This window comes from Rutilus rutilus (genome assembly GCF_951802725.1).
Source record: "Rutilus rutilus genome assembly, chromosome: 21".
NCBI classification, from domain to species: domain Eukaryota; kingdom Metazoa; phylum Chordata; class Actinopteri; order Cypriniformes; family Leuciscidae; genus Rutilus; species Rutilus rutilus.
Genome location: NC_140226.1, coordinates 21,273,125 through 21,291,178, shown reverse-complemented (window position 1 = coordinate 21,291,178; position 18,054 = coordinate 21,273,125).

Below are 18,054 nucleotides of genomic sequence, written 5' to 3'. Positions count from 1 at the left end.
GGCTTTTATTTATTTATTTATTTATTTATTTTATGGGACTTTTTTTTACTTTTGATCTACTGTGAAGTGTCGGAGGGACCCGCTCAGGTGAGATTGGGCTGCTCGGTCAGCCAGTAGGAGCGTGTACATGTGCGTTTGAAGTGTATTTGGCTTTGAAGTTCAGTGTGGGAGTGTTAACTCCAACCAGGACAGTGATCGCTATTGTAGCACAGAGGGAATTGAATGTACGCCTTATCTGACCTCATCTGCCCCACCAATCATGTTTTCTAGCTGTAATCTGGAGGTCAAGAAAGTAGATGAGTACCTTTGCAGTCAGTGCTGAGTGTGTCTAATGGTCTCTTGACTGGGTAAATTGTGTGTGTGTGTGAGAGAGAGAGAGAAACAAAGAAGGAGAGAAGCGATAATGGAGAATGCAGTGTGAAAGAAATTAATTACATAATTGTTGTCTGTAATTATCCAGACCTCCAGAGCGTGTTTGTTTTTCTGCTGTTCATTTGTTTATTTCAGTCCAAAACAAAGGCACTGACAATCTTTTAATTTCTCTATAATAAACCTCGAAAGAAAGGACGGTTTGGAAGAGCAGATTAAAGAAAAGGAAACAACACTGTCCACTTTTTCTCTTTCCATCCCTCCTATTCTCTCTAAGCTTTTTTTTCCATGGAGAGTCGGATCAAAGGACCACGGAGGTCCATAACTGCATGTCAAGGTTAGTATCTTAATACGAATCATACTTGCATAAAAACTATTACTTTTTCATTTTAACACACACACACACACACACACACACACACACACACACACGCACGCACGCACGCACGCACGCACGCACGCACGCACGCACACACACACATACACATATATATATATATATGTGAGAAAGACAAATAACAAACATAACCTAAATATATATATATATATATATATATATATATATATATATATATTATAAAAAATATATATTTAGGGTTTTTTAAGGTTATATGTTTGTTATTTGAAACTAATAACTAGCACAGAGAATGTGCCGGCGCGTTCACTTGGATTTTTTCCCTCATAACAGTGGAAAGAACTTAAAGTACTCTGTAATGTTTTGGTCATATACAGATAAAAACTTGCATTTACAGTACAAGCAGTATTTAAAAAACGAACTGAAGTAAAATTATAATCAACACAATTTTTATATTTTAGTAGTTATTGAGATCAAGCAAAATCACATGGAATAATCTGACCTGTGGGGGAAGACATCTGCAGATGGTGTGCGGTGATAACACAAATTAAATTGCAATGACTATTCGGTAACATTAAGCTGACTGTTTCGGGCCCCTGGGAGACTGCGGTCCTGGGACATGTACCCTGTCTTGCCCTGCTTGAATTCAGTCACTCATTGTCCACAGAAGGTGCAGAGCTGTTCACAGATGCAAAAATGAGTTAGAAAATATAAGTTCATTGTGTCAGGCTAATGTAATTGGCTCTCTCTGGGTTTTTAAGATGAGACAAGTTAAGTTGAATGCAAAAAAATTCCAGCAGTGATAAATGAACAAAAATATAACGTGTATCAGCTTGTTTAAATAGGCTATCCTTATAGTCTTAGAGAAGAGGAACACAAGAATGGTATCAAGCACTCAGACATGCCCCACTTGAACCTTTGCTCTTCATCACCATGCAATCAATGAGCACTTAAACCCATGTAAACTGCAAAGTTTGTAATAATTATCATTGGCTGTTATTAAATAAATTGCTCATTGTAGTAACCCAGATATGACTTTACTTGCTATTTAGAGCCGCAGCTCTAATGCTGTCTGCATGAAAGCACAAGACTCCTGTCGCAGTGCTGCAGATGCAGGATGTGTGAAACAGCAAACTGGACACTACTAAGGTACGTACAAAGCAATATCCATTATTCTTCAGGATCTTTGCTATTTTCTAGAGATCATCTCTGAGATCATGAACATTTTTGTTTATTTTACTACAGTATACAGTTCATCTAGCAATATTCTGTTTACCAGCCCTTGGCTTAAACAACTATAGTTTGTTCCAAATCGGTCTCTTTGATCTCATCTCTAAACCTGTTGCATGCATGCTTTAAAAAGCACACACAGTGTCTGCATTTTTTACAGGATGGCAGTTTGCCAGATGCCTTTGTTTTGGGGATTAGTGACCTGTGAAATTCTAGACAGATCAGCATACTTGATATATGTCACACGCAGTACACTGAGTGCTTTTGTTCATTATGAATTCAGTGTTTTTAGGAATTCATGACTGATACATTTTAGAACGGTAGTTCTCAACATAAGAAAAAACACAAATATGCAAATAATAATATTCAAGGAATCATATAGTTAGGAAGGCAAAGTAAATGGGTTTAATAATTAAGATTAATTAAAAAATGTATTCAAATGTATTGTACATTTTTGGTACACAAGAGCATGAAACTTATCAAAATTCAAGAGACATTTAGAAATTAAATTTGTCGATTTTGCTTTTTTAGCTATGTCATGTTAAAAGTTTGGTATATTGTAAGCAGTTCATTATTATATTGATGAATTTAGGTGTTTGAGAATTTAGGGACATTTTTGTTCACAGGTTTGGCTCTTGTTGAGACACTTAATGTTCAATGTAAACCTGTCTTGAAGCAAAACCAGTTGAGAAATACTAATCTAGGACACCGACCAGTCAGAAATCTGTTAGAATCAGCCATAGACCTCCACAGTACACAATCCAACGTTACTTATGCTTGAAAAATACATATTTGAACGAGTTAAACATTTATATAGCAAATTAATGTTTGAAATAGACACAAACAACCTCCTCTGCCTGCCATGCCTCATACTTTATTGATAATTCGTTATTAATGATTATCTCTGTATTTCTGTTGCATGATCTATTTTTAATGGCTGTTTTGTCAGATTAATCCTTGATGAATCTACCGTCATTGTTAAAGCTTATGTTTGCATCAGTGTTTGATGAAACATTAATGCGCTTTTGTCCATCAGTAACCATTGAATTAATATTTTAGTGGTTGTAAGCTCAAATCAAAATTCTGGATGAATAGCAATGATTGATGATTGTCTGCTTCACACTTTTTCCTATACAAAGACTTGTTTGGGATATATTTGTTCATATAGCTTTTGTAATATCCTCTAGGACTACAGAAATTAATATTTAAGTCTGATGAGGATGTTTTTTTTTCTTTAAACAAAGATAGATAGAAACTATGAAAAGCTTTAAGACAAACAATTTTGCACAAGACAATATCAGTCGTGCACAGCTTGTCCAATCAGACAAGCTTATCTCTCTACATGAGAAACAGGTTTTCCCTTCAAAAAGAATAGGTGTAATATTTATACTGCTCTAGGTATCAGTTGAATTTAAAATGTCCTGCAGAAATCTAGTGAGAGTTGAAATGGTACAAGCACAACTGCAAAGCCACAAGAAAATAAATTTAAGAATAGATAAATCTGATTCAGTGACACTATAATAACATACACAAAGGTTATGTGAGACATAATTTACCATTCATCACTTAAACTCATAGTTACTGAGAAGAAAAATAAGATAATCTTATTATTCTTGCTGGAATGAGATTATTGGCTGCACAGATGATGTTTATCCGTGTTTCCTGTGTTTGAGGGCTCTGTCACTTTAAGAGACAGACAGTCTCCCTCCAGCAGTTCGCTTAGGGACGGATTCTGCTGTAGGCAAAATGAATTAAAGAAAAAATAAAATCAGAAAAGCAACCAGGCACAGGTATAATCCACTACCTCGACAGAACTGAATTGCTTTCATTCAGTGACCGAGCAAGTGGAGAAAATGGTATGGCGTGAAAGAGTCGTTTTAATCAAATTTGACACCTATGTTTCTTAACAATCCCCGGAAAACAATTTCTGATATTCATTCATGGTAAATACAACAACAAGAATATGAAGGGGAGCTGAACAGGATTATGAAACCAATGAAACCAATGATGAAAACATAACATCAACCAAACAGCTCAGTCTAGACTAGAGTTTATGTGAAGCTTATATTGAAATGTATTCGAAATGAAATCGTTCGTCTTCTACTTGACAGTCAGTAAGTCACTGATTATTTGTGGTGCAAAGGGGTATCAACATCTGAAATGAAGCACAGAGAGGGACATGAGTCAAATCAACAGTATTTAATCAACATCTGTTACTTTTACAGTGTTTAACTATAGGAGCCAAGTAACTTATTTTACTGTGAATGAAAAATGGGCTGTTTTTCCTCTGCAGAAAACCTCATGAAATTAGTTTCAACTGGAGAGATTTAATTAAATTGGTGGCTGCATGGTGTATAAATATTTGGGAATGGGTTATTTATTTAAAATCCCAGTTTGCCGGAAGCCTGTGGGGATTTGCAATGGTGTAAATATTTGAAAAGGTCTTGTTTATACACTGTCCAACACTTTTCTTTGGCAGTTCAAAACACAAAAACTTTTCTGTTTCCTTACTACATATTTATCGGAAGAAATGGAAATCTCTCCGTAAACATTAAACCCTGTACATGCAGCATTTATTTATCACAGAAATGGTGTGTTCGATGATGTTAGGAACTTCAGGAGCGCTGTATATATATGAGCAAGGGAACTGCAGATGTGTTCACCTAAAACAATCACAATTCTGTCATAATTTTCTTATCCTCACTTTCTTCCACAAAACAAAAAAATGGTGAAGACAATCAATGGGGACTGGGACTTTCAAGCTTAAAATATCATAAAAGTGATCATTTTGTTGTATTTCAACTGAAGTCATGTGATAGCTTTGTGTGAGAAACAGACCAAAAAATTAAGTGATTACTGATTGAAAGTCGTGACAAACCTTCAATGTTCCTTGGCATATTCATGATTAATAAGAATTTTTTTGGGTGTGAGTCAGATCTTTACAATGAATTGGTCTATTTGGTTCACAAATTTTTGTTCTGATTGATTAAAAAAATCTGAAAGGTGAACTTTTTGGGAGGGTTCAAGTATCCTGTTTTAGGATTACATAATATTTTGTAGATCTGTGAAGGTATAAATACGATCCACTTTCATCAAAGGCCCTCGTTGGAAGATCAGGATATTTGAGTCTCTACATCTTAAATGTTTGTTCTGTCCTCAGGAGCTCTTTCTTTCCCATAGTTTACCAAAGCTATTCTTTACTTATAATTGGTTTCCACTGTCTTTAGTTCCCTTTCTTTCTGCTTCAGACTTGCACAGTGAGCTTCTGTTTAATCACAGCTTCCCTGCACTTGCCAAAGGCAGATTACAAAGCCTGTAGCAAAAGCCCCTACAGACAAAACTTTTGCCTATTTATGTTTCAATTTTTCCTTAGCCACTTAGTTCTTTTTCTTCCAAAGCACCTACAAGCACATAATCATTCACTGTTTCTATATAAACGATGTGTTTTTAAACAAGAGCTGCAGGCTTTGTGAATGCTTTGATGGCTTCATACAGGGAGGTCTGCAATACCTGGTGAGAGCCATCCATTAGCATTCAAAGCTTAAATAAGTGGCTTAAAGTGGAGAAACAAACTTTTTAAAATCCATCAATAATGGTTTTATATCAGGTCGGTCATGTATGGATTGTAGATTTGCTTGCTAGTTTAATCCGATCATAGGTTGTTGGATAATCAATGGCAGTAACCAGTAACCAGGTTCCTCTTGAGCACACTTGGCTCTCTTGCTTCAGAACTGGTCAATCTCTATATACGCTCTGCTGCATCTGAGTCTATAGTCCAATAATTGGAAGTTATACTTTTCATTGTGGGTCATAAGAGAGGCTGATTCAGTGCTGATGATTTTAGTTTGTTTGCTTCAAAGGTGCTGTCCTCTTTCTTTATGGATATATTATGTACATTTTGGAAGTTTTACCCCATCCATTCAGAGATGCTGCAGTGAACAACATAAACACAGGTTCGTTGTGCAGGCTGTGCAAAGAGTTCTGTCTTCTAATGTAGGTTATAAGTTCATCAATAAGTTCAGAATTGCATCATTAATTATGTAACTTATGAATCTGCCCCCTAGGTAATAAATACTCACAGATAGAGAGTTCAAATGAAACTACTGGTTCTAAAAACTGTGGAGAATCTAGCGCAAGATATGATCTTATTTTTATTTATTTATAATTTTTATTCCCCCCTTCCACAGCCAGTGCAGCTATATTGACAGCTTTTATGACACTTTCTTATTAATTTAGGATTAGTATATATTTTTTTTTCTTGTTCAGTGGTTAGGGGTAGGCTTAGGGTTTTGGGTATGAAAAATATCCCCATGAAATAAAGGCGACAGCCACAGAGCTCGTAATAAAACGAGAATCAACATTGACTTGGTTTTTTGGAGATGGCGAAAACTGAGGGATTTGAAATGTTGAAATGGCATTTTTATTACTCAACAGGGTAATAATATGGTATTTTTTTGAACAGATAAATTGCTATAGAGTATGTACCGTAGCTCTCTGACAGAGTTAATTGTAAAGCATCGTCTATTGTTATGAATAATGGGTTGTTGTAGCGCTGTGCTGGAAGTACCGTGTCGTATAGTTACAGTAAGGTCTTCAGCTAGTCAGCTTGAGATCCTTTCCATCCGAACTGGTTATATCTCTTAAAGGTTGTATCAATGATTTCAGGCCCCCCCAAAAAAAGATCACATTCATCTAATCTTTCCTAACGATCCGCTAGCTGCCCGCCCCATAAGCATGCCGTCAAAAAAACGCGTCTCTGTAGGCAGCCTAGGCTCTGAGATCTGCACACAAAAACAGTTGGTTTCACCAACCACTCAAAACCAAAACAAATAGTGTTCCAACCAATCACCAACAGGGGGAGGGTGTTGTGAGGTTTTGTGCTTGTGCACGGCTGCACGCGAAGTCGGAGCTGAAGAAGCTGGCTCAAAACCTCACATCACCCTCCCCCTGTCGGTGATTGGTTGGAACACTATTTGTTTTGGTTTTGAGTGGTTGGTGAAAACAACTACAGAGACGCATTTTTTTGACGGCATGCTAGCGGATCGTTAGGAAAGATTAGATGAATGTGATAAAAAAAATTTGGGGCCTGAAATCACTGATACAACCTTTAAGCCTAATAGTGAATGTTTTATGAGCAGTAGGATAATCTCTCTCTCTCTTTTTAGTTAGGCCTCTGAGAAAGAACCATATTCATCTAGACAGTCAAGCAGAGCAAAAGCATAACCAAAACAATGTTATTTCGCAAAATGCAGTTTTGTTTTTAAAAGGGTCTTATTATGCTTTTTCACTTTTAGCTAGTGTGTAATGTTGCTGTTTGAGCATAAAAAAGATATGCAAGGTTACAAAGCTCAAAGGGAGATATTTTATCAAACATAATTCACTTTCCAAGAACTACAACAAATGGTTCGTTTGGAATACAACGCTTTCTGGGCTTTATGAAGTCACAATGTTACTCATTTAAATAATCCCGCCCCGGGAATATGCAAAAAAGGGGACGAGGCTTGGTTGAGCTGCTGCTATGTCAAAGAGATGCGTTTTTTTCCCAAAACTCATTTGTTTGACCTTCCTAAGGCTGACGAACTTAGAGAGGTTAACATTTATTTTAAACACTGTTCCTGAAGATTATAACCCCAACGTTTATCTGTGTGCAGCACATTTTACGGAAAATAGCTTCCAGAAACTAAGATGAGTACAATGCAGGATACGCACAAAAGCTTCTCCTGAAATTGAGCAGTTCCCACTTTGATGGGACAATCTGTTGCTTGTGGATCACAACTTGTAAGTATGTCTTATTATTTGTTGTTCCGTTTTCTATTAAGTTCCAATTATAAGTTTTATGTTTTTGCTATGATGTAAACAAAGGGCAAAGCTGTTTGCCTCCTCTCACCTACTAGCCAACATTAATGTTGATACAGTGTTTCTGTAGATTTTGTAAGCTCTCGCTTTTGTAAGACTGTTCACCGCCCTTTAGGAAAATGTATCATGGTTTAGTGATTGATTACTGTTTTGTTTGCATATAGTTCTCTGACAAATATCATGATTAAATGGTGTATAACATCGATTCTAAAATGTATAAGAAAATTACAAAAAAGAAAAACCCTCCCACTCTGAAACGTCCTGTGAAATCCGTGCTTGCAAAGTCTGTGCATTAAAGCGATAGTTCACTTTGAAATTAATTTTTGATATGTTTTAGCTTACCTCAAGGGCATCCAAGATGTAGGTGTCTTTGTTTCCGCAGTAGTTTCAATTTTGATATTTTTTAGGTCAAACCGTTCTTGTCTGTCAGTCATATAATGCAGGTCGATGGTCACTGTCTCAAAACACAAGCACAGAGTCCAAATTAAAACAATTCCCCATCGTCCAAATGAAACAATTCCCCATCATAAGTACACATTGATGGCCTAAGACACGAAACGAGCGGTTTGTGTGAGAAAACGAACAGTATTTATATCGTTGTTATCTCTTGAAAACAGCACACGTCCAAATGATCTGACGGCGCGGGCGGGTATAGATATAAACATAGATGTCGCCTTGGCTACTGCAGTTCATTGGAACGAAACCGTAGCCAAGCGACATCTAGTGTATATATCTATACCCGCCCGCGGGCGGGTATAGATGTATACACTAGATGTCGCCTTCGCTACTGCAGTTCATTGGAACGAAACCGTAGCCAAGGCGACAACTATGTATATATCTATACCCGCCTGCGCCGTCAGATCATTTGGACGTGTGCTGTTTTCAAGAGATAACAACGATATAAATACTGTTCGTTTTCTCACACAAACCGCTCGTTTCGTGTCTTAGGCCATCAATGTGTACTTATGATGGGGAATTGTTTCATTTGGACGATGGGGAATTGTTTTAATTTGGACTCTGTGCTTGTGTTTTGAGCCAGTGACCATAGACCTGCATTATATGACTGACAGAACGGTTTGACCTAAAAATATCAAAATTGAAACTACTGCGGAAACAAAGACACCTACATCTTGGATGCCCTTGAGGTAAGCTAAAACATATCAAAAATTAATTTCAAAGTGAACTATCCCTTTAAATCCGTTCTCGGCGATCCTCTTGTTTGTTATATTCTTATGTCGGAATCAGGCTTGAGTTGGTTTGAAATTTATGCCATCCTTAATATTTACACCTACGGTGACCGGGAGGGGACGTGTTTGGTTCACTTAGTTTTGTTGTGGCCACAACATATAAACTCGTGGGAACGTGATATTAAGTCGTGGGTACGTCGTAATATCTCGTGGGCACGAGATCGTATGTTGAGCGAACAACATCCGTTTCTCGTGGCCACGACTTAATATGTTGAGGGAACAACATCCGTTTCTCGTGGCTACCAGTTTTATAACATGTGGGAACCGAATCTTCACACGCGTTACGGGCTCCTCCTTTTACCCCTGTCATAATTTACTTTGTTATTTGTTAATTTAAGTTTCTCATAATTTGTTTTTGTTTAATGCCTTAAACGGGACTTTATTCGTGACCCCAGTATTTCATATAGTGTTTCCGGTGGCTGGAACTTTGTAAGTCAAAAGTAGTCGATCTCCGAATACGAAACACTAACTGATAAAGTGAGTCGTACAAAACCTTTCTTTTTAGTAAACTTTGTGTACTCAAACAATGTAGTCAATGCTCAAGTTCATGTGTAGAGCCCCTGGTGATACTTCGAGCACAGCATTTAAAAATAGCGATTTTGATGCTATCATAGAAGTGCCCCATGCATTCCCATTCAAAAGGCATTTTGACCTAAAACGAAAATACGGTCAATCTTAAAAGTGGCGTTTCCATTCTAATTATGCTTTTATACTAAAGTTTGACTTGGGTAGACAAAAATAGCCTAGGTTCAATTTTGGCGAGAGTTACCCTTTAAAACCCCAGACCCTCTCATCTCCCCAATATAAACAATCTCTGGGGCTTCATCAAGCCAGACTGGGGGAGAGGTGCTGTAATAATGCAAAATATGTGAAAGAATAATGTGTTTTTTGAACGATCAAGCATTAAAACGCATGTTTTAGTACACCCCAAAAACAAAATCAAGACTTCGTAAAAGGGCATAATAGGACCCCTTTAACCTTTTAAATGCTTTTATTTGTATTTGTTTATTATTATTATTAATTCATTCACTCATTATTTGTTACATTTCTAAAAAAAAAAAATCTATTATTATTTTGGTGTGTTTTTTCCATGACGGTCACAAACCTCTGTATGGCTTTGATGAATTGCCAATGTTTGGCTTAGTGAGTTTGGCTCTATTAAAGATATACAGTATTCCTCCTCCTCTTCACGGAGGCTGTGATAAATGCATATTTTTACCATTTCAAAGGCTTCTAATCTGTAGATTTTATAGCTACTATTGACCTAAAGCAGTGGATGCTCAAGGGCGTCTTCAGAGGAAATCTTCAAACAGTGTTAGTGCCTTCAGTGAATTGAAAGCCAGACAAACACCATCACCCAGGAAACACACTTGGTTTTCCGTCATTTCTATAAACAGCTAAACAATCAAGGGAGCCAATAAAGTGAATAGAAGTAATAGAGATAAAGACAATGATACCCTCCAAACACACAGTTCTCTTCTGAGCCCTTCCTAATTGAATGCTTGGCCCCCCAATTAGCAGCTTTAGCAGGAGGATTCAAAGTGAGAGTTCAAACGGCAGGCAGGGCATTCTGAAGTGCGACAGAAACGGGTCCCAGCCACTGAAAAAAGTCTATGTCCCTGAGTGCTTCTGAAGAGATCAATAAGAGTTTATAAAAGACTCTACACACATCCAGGGTGTGTGATAATGACAGGCTTCTGCAACTCTTCAGATTTTTTTTTTATATCACTGCTGTAAAGCTTTGCTCTGTACAAGTGTGCAGTCAGTGTAATCCACATCACAGGAATATCTCCCCGCACTTAGCGATGGATGGACATTCCTTTGTGTGTGCTACCATTTAATGTTATGTCAGGATATAGCAGCAATATGCAAAACATTCACTGCGTTTGGAAGTAAAGTTTTCTGTTCATAGTCAAAATAGTCAAAGCTCATCTATCCATCTGTCTGTCTGTCTGTCTATCTATCTATCTGTCTATCTATCCATCTCTGTCTATATCTCTTTCTCTCTATCTGCCTGCCTGACTGTCACTTCATCTATCTATCTGCCTGTCTAAAATACCAGTGATTTTTTTTGGGGGGGGACTGAAAACTCTCTTTTTGTCCCTCTCAGATCTTTTCTTTTTATTTTGCTGATGCAGAGAACTTGGGGAATTCAACAGCTAGCCTCAGAATATGACATTTAGTGCATCCAGCTCTTTCCACATATCTGAAATATCTTCTTACTCTCAGAGGGTGTTCGTGAATCATGGCAGTTATTTGAGCCAGCGAGAGACAGACAGCGCAGCTGCTTTCAGGCTCCCTGTGAAGTGATTCAGCCTTCTGATAAACACCAAAAATAACCAACCGCTGAGCTCCTCTCCTCTCTGATCATTTAACACCCCCCAAACCTGTGACAGACCGTGAACTCGCCGGTGAGACCGAGCCCTGTCGCCCATTCATGTGTCAGTGTCCCTGAACCCCGCGCAGTGATGGAGAAACATCCACTTCCTCCAACCCTCAGGACCAGAAAGTCTCAGGTGTTGACTGAACCCCCATGACAGAAGATCATTTTGGACATCGCTGAGCGAAAGCAGACAGCTGCAGAATCATATACGCTCCCCGAATACCCCACGCTAAGACATGACTAATCGATATCTCACTCTGCATGCGGCTGTTTCTGCCTTCTGTAATGTTGTTTATAGGTGATGGGACTCATCACTAAATCCAGATGGCCTCTGGAGCAGACTGACTGCCAGTACAACAGCCTGCACAGTAAATGTGGCCTTAATGGTGTGGCTGTATGCTGCTGTGATGGTCATATTTAGAAATGAGAGCTGCATGGAACTGCCACAACAACAACAACAACAACAAAAATGAAACCTGTCATGGCTCAGTCCCATTATAATGAAAGAATCACACTGTAAGTAAAATTATAGCTGGTTACAGTAGTTGCTGAATGAACACTTCTCTATCAGTTTATCAGATCTTTGTCGGTGCTGATATTTTTTCTTTAGTTTTCTGTCATTTAGCCTATTTCAAGTCAACAGCCTTTTACAAAAACATTTTTTGGGACTGAAAAATAGGCAGAAATGACCGTCCATCCTGCATAATGCTTTATTAGTCTCAGAAAACTCTTTTAATATTACAACAGCCACTAGAAATCACAGTTACAGCTCACATTTGCAATTCTCTGGCTGATTTTGTGTGTAATTTTGTGAAGGTACTTGGGCAGAACACTGACTCTCTAACAACTGTCCCAGTAAGCATTTTAATCTTTAATGATTTTAAACACTCCTCGAAAGTGGATAAACCCTTTAATGCAGCAAATGTTCAGCATGGCCAGCTCTGAATACTTATTTCAATAAAGAGGCACTGACCAACATATTAAGAGGAAAGTTTACTCACCAAAGTGTCTCATATGTGTTTCTTGATAGGCCCATGAATTCATGCAAAACCCATGCACAAGCACCCCCCAATCCCAGCGGGATGGATGAGAGTAAATGAATGTGGTCTGAAGTCTGTGTGTCAGATATGAATAAGCGCAGTCCTCCCAGGTGTCATCTCCTCCATCATCACAGCGGAGGGCTCCCCTATCTGGGGCAGTTCTGCTCCAGGACTTGCCCACCCCTAGGTAAGACTGAGAGGATGTGAGGAGATGCCCTGCTGTGCTACGCTGGCGCTCTGACAGTATTCAGATGAAATCCTCTTGGACAAACCCAACTTACTGAGGAGGAGTATACTGAATAGGACAAGTTAATAATAATAATTAGTTACATTTATATAGTGTTTTTCTAGGTACTCAAAGCGCTTTACATATAGAAGGGGGAATCTCCTCAACCACCACCTGGATGATGTGACAACAGCCATACTGCGCCAGAACACCCACCACACACCAGCTTACTGGTGGAGAGGAGACAGAGTGATGAAGCCAATCAGTATATATATATATATATATATATATATATATATGGGGATGATTAGGAGGCCATGATGGACAGAGGCCAATGGGCAAGTTTGGCCAGGGTTACACCCCTACTCTTTTTCCAAAGGACATCCTGGGAATTTTAATGACCACAGAGAGTCAGGACCTCGGTTTAACATCTCATCCGAAGGATGGTGCTTTTTGACAGTAATAGTGTCCCCGTCACTACACTGGGGTGTTAGGACCCACACAGACCACAGGGTGAGCACCCCCTACTGGCCTCACTAACACCTCTTGCAGCAGCAACCTGGTTTTCTCAGTCTCCCATCCAGGTTCAAACCAGGCTCAGCCCTGCTTAGCTTCAGTGGGCAACCAGTATTGGGCAACAGGGTGACATGGCTGCTGGCCATAGTCAAATAGATGCGCTTTGACCCTAACATTATTTTTCACTACTTATTTTAATACATTTTACCACATACTGTATTCATAGTCATAAATCATGATTAGAAGCATATGTCGTTATTTAATTTTTTTTCCACTTTATTTTAATTTATGTCTACAATGAGTGTAAGCATTCAGTGAAAAAAAACAAAGGGCCGCTAAAGGATAAAATTTGCACTTTGTGTGTATTTTTATTTTGGAAATGGGAAAAGGGCAAAATCTTACAGCAAAACACTGTAGTTATAAATATGCATGCAGTTGCCAAGGGATGAATATGCATATTTTATCTTATTGATGAATATGCATATTTTAGACCTCTCAGTCACTCTTTCTGAAAGCAGTGGATGGGGTCTTCTTCAGAAGAACAGGTGCTCCCAGGGTGAGTCTGATAGGAAAGCTGAGCAAGCTTCTGCCACCTGTGGAGATCGAAGAGCTCGATAAAATCTCTCTAACCTTGGTTTACAGCAACAGGCGCAAGATTTTCCACTCTCAGTGCCTCTCTCTTTTTAACTAGTTACTTGCCTTTCAAATCAATTTCAAACATTTAATCATTTAGCAGATGCTTTTAGCAACTTACAAATGAGAAGAACAATAGAAGCAATCAAACCAACAACAGGACAACAATATGCAAGTGCTGTGACTAGTCCCAGTTAGTCCTGTACACACGCAAAGTACACGTAACGGTAAGTTAAAACACGCAAGTTATTTTTTTTCTTTTCTTGAAAATGGCCAAACACTCAACTGCTCTGGTTAAGTTAGGCAGGTCATTCCACCAGCATGAACAGTCAAGGTTAAGATCTGTGAAAGTGATTTTGTGCCTCTTTGGGATGGCACCACAAGGCGCTGTTTACTTGCAGAATGGATGTCTGAAGTATAGTGAGTTTAGGTATAGGGGTTCAGAGCCAGTGTTTGTTCTGAAGGAAAACATCAGTGTCTTATTAAGCATACTTAAGTGAAGTTATTTCTAATATCAATGTAGTATACTTTTAAGTGGACTAGTTCAATACTATTTGGGACCAAATTGGCCCACTTTTAAGTCTATAAAAGTATACTTTACACTCTCAGAAAAAAAGGTACAAAAGCTTTCATGGGACAGTACCCTTCAAAAGGGTTCTAATATGTACCATTTAGGTAATATGTACACGTTTGGTACCAATATGTACCTTCGAGGGACTTAAATGCACTCTTTAGGTACAAAGGTGTACCTTTTGAAAAGGTACCGCCACAGTGACAGCTTTTGTACCTTTATTTCTGAGAGTAAACTTTGAGAACACAACAAATTTACTACTATGTTTTTTCATTTGTAAACTGTAGTGACCTGTAACCCACAGCAACTCGTTTTATGGCGTAATAACGTGGGTACATGCGATTATTTATATCTAGGACCAGATTACATAAGATGGGTTCGACTCACTGGAGTATAGGGAATTTATAACAGAAACTAAAGAAAGAAAGCAACTCAGACTCAAAGGTAAATGTTAATTACTAGGAATTGTTATTAAGAAAAAAAATGAATCGAATTGAATCTTTTGACAAATAAAATAATATGAATAAACAGCAAAAATAAACAGTAGGTCAGTTCACAATTTACACCTCAGTTAAATTTGGAAATTTAGATTTCAAGATCAAGTTCACAATTCAAAATCAGTGTCCATCGGATCGGATTCAATGTTCAGATGTCACTGAATATTTTTAGTTCAGTTCATATGAAAAATCCAACGATTGATCCAGGGGAAATCCAGAAAAAAAAAAGAAAAAAAAAAATTAGCACAGTTCAAGGTGAGTATATTTTGTCCTACCTGTTCAGCAAACCGATAGTTTTTTAATTTCCAGGTACGATCAAGCAGACGGTTGGCTCGCCATGTCCAAACCACCGACAGAACATCCACTGCAGTGACAGATCAAGACTCAATAGGCAACGATCTCAAGAAAACAAGAAAAACAAAAACCTAAAAAAACACACACAAAAAAAAAAATCACCTTTTTTTTTTTTTTAAATCAAAGACTATGTCCAGATGGGATTCAGAATGATGATCAAAAAACAGATGAAGTAACAGATGAAGTAGATCATGTCCATCAACACCCCCAAAGAATCACAGTCGTTCCTCTTCTTGCCAATCACCGCAATCAAAAAAGCAATGTAACTAATTAGGCTACTTATAGACAAACATAGACATAGACAAATTACGCCATAACAATGCTGATTGACTGATGTCACCACAATAACTCACAAGTAAACTTTAAAAAGAGTAAAAAGTTACAAAAAAGATAATACTGTCACAAGATGAGGATGAAGGACTGAAGACAGGATCAAAGTATCAACATAGTTTAATAAAACAAAAGGGTGAAAAGGTGTAACAGTATAGCAAAACACACGCAAACAACAACCAACACAGAAGACTAAAAACAGAGGATAACAAACTAAATGATGAGCAGCTGTGGTGGAGGATTAGTGTTCATGGTGACTGATGAGTGGCGGGGAAATAGAAGGAAACATGACTGAAGACAAACAAACTAAAAGTCCATGAAGGTGACATTAACTGAACATATGTGACAAATACAGTAAAAGACTTGAAAAATAATGCATTTATTATACAGCATGGCATAATTGGCATAATTTAAAGGTGAAATCTTTGCTATATTGGTTGCTTTAACTTTAAATGAGGTGTGGGATATTTAAAAATGTGGTGTGCATTCTATCCAGCCTTCATGCGAAAGAAATAGAAACATTTAGCTTCCCATCATTTCGCAGCTTCCCACACACCAGAAGATGTGTCAAGATCTTTTGTCCTCGCATTAAATTCCTGGCACTGTGTGAAAGAGTGACTGAATGTTTGTATAGTCTATATCTGTGTGCCTCTGCAGCATAATGGCTTGTACAATATTGTCAAGTATTCAGTCATGTTTGCAGTGACCAGCTCGTATTGATTGGCTGCTATTACCACAGGCACTAAAGGAAAACAAAACCCATGCACAGCCACAAAGACTTGCCAAATCTCACAAAGCAACATACTTTTGACCTCTTTTGAAATGTTATTATAGAATGTTAAAAAAAAAAAAAAAAAAACCTACCGAGTCATATGGAAGGCTCTATATGAGGCTGCTTTCCTATATTATTAAGATATTTAAAAAAGTTGTATTCAGCACATTTTTATATGAAAAATTCAACCACCGAATACACAAGACAATATACGAGGGAAAGAAAGCAGAGAAGACAATCATTGGCGATGGGTGTTATCTGAGAATATGTGACGCGCTCTATCGTTTTAAGTAGGAAGACACAATCAGCCGTTTGTGGAGAAACACAACTTAAATTTTGTGTTTTATGTTGTTTATTGATAACAAAGTCTTAACTTTAAAATTATGTATGTTTTACTACCGAATTCAAACAATAAATGCCGTTTTGATGCTAGGATTGCTATAGTCCTCGGAGCGCGTGTGCTGTAAATCTCCTCCTTAAAGGGATAGTTCACCCAAAAATGACAATTCTGTCATATTTTACTCACCCTCAAGTTGTTCCAAACCTGTATGAGTTTCTTTGTTCTGCTGAACACAAAGGAAGATATTTGGAAGAATGTTTGTAATCAACAGATCTCGGTCCCCATTGACTTCCATAGTAGGAAAAAAATATACTATGGTAGTCAATGGGGACCGAGATCTGTTTGGTTACAAACATTCTTCCAAATATCTTCCTTTGTGTTCTGCAGAACAAAGAAACTCATACAGGTTTGGAACAACTTGAGGGTGAGTAAACAATGATAGAATTTTCATTTTTGGGTGAACTATCCCTTTAAGGTATATAGAAAGATACAGTAAAACTTACAGAGACGTATAGCTTATTATCTCTCATTAAATCGCCCACTAGTGTTTCAAATGGAACATAAATAAAACAGCAATTAACAACATGCCATCTGACCTGACGATACATTTACCCCATGATAGTCATTCAATGCATATCACTAAAAACTTGAATTATTGTTACATATTTGCATTATTATAAAAATATAAAAATTTAATTTAAAATTAAGCCTGTTTCTGGGCACTTGAGCCAAGAAGGCCTTGTTTGGCCTATCCTCAGGGGCCATTTTTCTTTCACTTGTTTATCTTAGAGTGAAGCTGTCCTCCCTGAAGATATGTCTAATCTGTCGAATTCAAGCAATAATGTCAAACAACGCTGACCAAAGAGTTGCCCTGTGTTTGAAAGAATAAGTATTCTAGTCCACAAGGGGAGTCAGGGCTACCTAACAGTGAAGCAATAGATCAGGAGGAGCAGCAGCGACAGATATGACTCTGGTGATCAGCTTCCACTGCGGCTCCAGCTCAGTCCAATTAGAGCACTTGGTAAAGGTGTTATCTTTCAATCCCGCTTTCATCTTGCTGAATGAGGTGATGAAGAGGGGACAGAGAGAAAGGCACAATGTGATAAAGGTTGATGGAAGTTTAATGAGACAGAAAGTTCACATTCAGCAAAGAACTAAAAAGCAAAAATCTGTGAATGCGAGGACATGGCCATTTTAAAGGGAAGGGGAACTGTTACATGAAAATGTGAGTATTTTCACTGTATTCAAAAAGAGATGAATTGATTTTAAACCGTCTTGGAGGAAAAAACTGTTTATTAACTATTACAGACTACTGCATCTGGTCTGCCTGAATTA